Source organism: Grampus griseus (genome assembly GCF_964374135.1).
Source record: "Grampus griseus genome assembly, chromosome: 3".
NCBI classification, from domain to species: Eukaryota; Metazoa; Chordata; class Mammalia; order Artiodactyla; family Delphinidae; genus Grampus; species Grampus griseus.
Window position 1 is genome coordinate 143,620,428 of NC_139019.1, and position 4,163 is coordinate 143,624,590.

Consider the following 4,163-nt stretch of genomic DNA (forward strand, 5'->3'; position numbering starts at 1 on the left):
CACAACCTTCATTACCATTTATTCTGAAAAAACAAATGCTTAATAAACATGAATGGTATTGCACCATGCTGTTTCCAAGGGTCTCCAAGCTCAAAGGAGCCTTAGGTATGATCTTAATGAGTTATGACAATAACTACCATTTACGACTGGTATGCACAGAGCCCATGTCCACAGAATAAAGGATAAATTGAGAATAAATATCTAACTAAAGCGAATAGCAATGAGAAGACAAATTATTAAAAAGAAGCCAAGTAGAAGTTCTGGAGTTGAAAAGTATAACTGAAATGAAAGATTTGCTAGAGGGGCCCAACAGCAGATTTGAGCAGATAGATGAAAGAACTTAATAGATAGGCCAAATTGAAATTATACAGTCTGAGAAAGAATTATATTAATGCTTAGAATGAAATTTTTAAAAAATGAACAGAGCCTAACAGATGACCTACAGGACACCATCAAAAGTACCAACATATGTATAATGGGAGTCCCAGATGAGAGGAGAGAAAGAAGCGTAAAATATTTGAAGAAATAATAGCTAAAAATTTCTCAGATTTGATGAAAAACGTTAATCTTAAAAAAAAAACAAAAAAACGTTAATCTACATATAGAAAGAAGCTTAATAAACTCCAAATGGGATAAACTCAGAGATCCTTTTTGAAATATGTAAACTGTTGAAAGACAGACAAATTGGAAATCTTGAAAGCAAGAGAGAAGCTACTCAAATCACATGCAAGGGATCCTCAATAGCAGCAGTCCCCAATTTCAGCAACAATTTTTCCACAGACGGGGGGGGGGGGGTAATGGTTCAGGCGGTAATGCAAGCGATGGGGAGCAATAGGTGAAGCTTTGCTCGCTTGCCAGCTGCTCACCTCCTGCCGTGTGGCCCGGTTCCTAACGTTCAGTTATTTCGCCTTCATCAGTTGTCTTTGTCACTGAGAGAACCGCTAAGGAATGAAAGAGTTTAAACCCTTTACTTCGGACCACACTCAGCCTGTCTGCATCCCTCTGATTCAACCACCAAGGGAGGAGGGAGGCGTCCTGGGGCTGCTGCTCCCCACTGACACCCACCCTGTCTAGCATGCTTTTGGTCTCCAGGATTTTACCAGGTTGGTTCTTTTTAATTCTCAACATTTGGGGTAGAGGTGGACGGTATGAAGCCCCAATTTCCCATTGTGTTTGTAGACAGTTTCAACTGAAGCAATCAGAAACTAGGACTAAAACTTCCTATAAATGAGAAAATTCCCCCAAAGAAGCACTTTAAAGATACCTCTGAGAAAAGTTACGGAGCAGAAGTCACTGAGTAATATAAACACACACACACACAAACACACACTCAAATAAAAAGCAAAAGAAAATGCAATAATTAAGTGCCAGTCTTCTCCTTGGTCCACAGCCCAGGGGTTGGGGACACCTCTTAGTAGGATTGACAACTACAGAAAACATAGGAAGTGGGGGATGGAGCTATATAGGAACAAAGATTTTGTACACTGTTGATATGAAGTTGTTACAAACTAAAGTTGTCTAAACTAGGTTGTTACAAACTAAATTTAGATGTTACTTATTATCCCCAGGGCAATCACTAAGAAAATAACTTAAAAATATAAGGTAAAAGAAATTACAAGGGAAATGTTTAGAAATACCTATTCCTTTTTAAGTTGAATAATATCTATGGTATGTATATACCATATTTTCCTGGTCCGTTTGTCTGTTGATGGGCACTCGGGTTGCGTCCATGTTTTAGCTATTATGAATAATGCTGCTAATGATCATGAGTGTTCAAGTTTTCTTCAGGACCCTGCTTTCAGTTCTTTTGCGTATATGCTCAGGGGCAGAATAGCTGGATCAAATGGTAATTATTTTTAATTGTTCAAGGAACTGCCGCGTTTCCCACGGAAGCTGTACCATTTTACATTCCCAGCAGCAGTGCACAAGGGTTACAATTTCTCCATCCTCGTCAACACTCTTTTTGATAGTAGCCATCCTGTTGGGTGTGAGGTGGTGTCTCAGTTGTGCTTTGCATTTCCCTAATTAGTTAACATTTTGAAGGCAGAAGGAAGAAAATAATAAAAGACTAGAGTGGAGATGTATGAAATAGAGAATAGGAAAACAATGGAGAAAATCAAACCAAAATTTGGCTCTTTGAAAAGATCAATAAATTTGACAAACGAAACGTCTATAGCTAGACTGACGAGAGCTCAAATTACTAAAATCAGGAATGAAAGTGGGGATATTACTACTAACCTTACAGAATAAAATGTAAGAGACGACTATGTACAGTTGCATGCCAAAAAATTTAGACAACTTAGATGAAATTTTAAAAATTCTTAGAAACACACAAACTACCAAAGCTGATTGAAGAAGAAATAGAAAATCTGAATAGGCCTCAAACAAGTAAAGAGATTGAATCAGTTATACCAAAAAAATTCCAATAAGGAAAACTCCAGGACCAGATGGCTTCTCTGGTGAATTCTACCAAACCTTTAAAGGAGAATTAATATCAATTCTTCTCAAAGTCTTCCAAAAAAGAAAGGAATCACTGCCTAACTCATTCTGTGAGGCCATTATTACCCTGATACCAAAACCAAAGACATCACAAGATAAGAAAAGCATAGATCAACATTCCATATGTATATAGATGAAAACATCAAAAGTACTAGCAAATCAAATTTAACAATATTAAAACAATTAATACATCATGAGCAAATGAGAGGCTCCAATCAAGATGGCGGAGCAGTAGGATGTGGAACTCCCCTCCTCCCAAAAATACATCTACAAATGGAACAATTCTTATAGAACACCTACTGAACACAAGCAGAAGTCCTAAAACACCTGAAAGGATGAGAAATATCTCCACATAACTGGGTAGGATGAAAGGGAGGAAAAAAAGGGACAGGACCTGCACCGCTGGGAGGGAGCTGAAGAAAGGAAAGATTCCCACACCCTGGGAAGCCCCTCACCTGCGGGGAGATCAGCTGGGACAGAAAAGGAGCTTCAGAGGCTCAGAGGAGGGCACGGCAACTGGTTTGTGGCAGGCAGAACAGAGAGACTACACAGACGGTCTGAGCCACCGCCCTGTACCCTCAGCCTAACGCACATCCGCTGGTACAGGTGGGGTCTGGGTGCTGAAACATGGGGTTTAGAGGACAAACCTGGGGAGAGGACTGGTGTTGGCTGCTCGGAGACAGACTGAAGGAGCTGGAGTGTGGTACGGCCACAACCAGGGCTAGAAGCCAGGCCCACCATAGAAACGAAGCACCGTTGTTAAGTGGTGCACGAACCGGGGAGGGGGTGCTGCCGTTACAGCCTCTTTCTCCATGTGCTAGCCCCTGCCCACGCAGGCTCCGGGAGAGCACGCCCCAGCCACCCCACCTCGGCCAGCTCCCACCTGGGCAGTCTTGCAGGCCCCAGATGCCACCTAGACAGGCTCCGAGGCCAACCGCAGCCTCGGGAGCAGACACCAGCAGTTTGCCCGCATTCAGAGGTAGGGCCAAAAGCACAGCTGAGCCCCAGGGGCCACACAACTTAGGAAGCAGGGCTGAAAATTCAGTGCCTGTGGGACATCCGAACAGACAGCGGGTGCTCCCACGGCTGGGACGGGTCTGGCCTTAATAGCTGTGGGCTTTGTGGGTGCATGCACGCAGGGACTGGGCCGTGCCAGGGTCTAAGCTACCTCTATAGCTCCCACAGCAGGTCCAGGTGTGGGACTTGTGCTGTCCTGGGACCTGACTTCAGTGGCTCTGTGCTGGTGTCCTTGAGACACCTGGGTGGATGGCCGGCATACCCATGGTTGACGCAGGGCCAAGGGCAGTGCCAAACCAGTGTACTTTGTGATCCCGGACAATGGGTGAAAGGTGACACATCAGAGCACACTCACCAGTGAACAGCTCCAGCAGAGGAATACTCAGTGGCTCCCCTCCCAGTGGGAGTGCTCCAGTCCCACCTACCTCACACCACAGCTCAGTAATGCAGCTCAGAAACAGATCTGGGGACGTCTACTCCAACATCTAGGTAGCAGACCCTGCCCCTGACAGGGCAGTGACAAAGAGCAAAGAGGAGGCCCCACTCAACATCCAGTGCAGGCTCTGGCCACCACACCACCAGTCACACCTTCTATCAAGGGGATAATGGCCAGCATACACTGAGGAAAGTGGTGGCAGCCATCCATA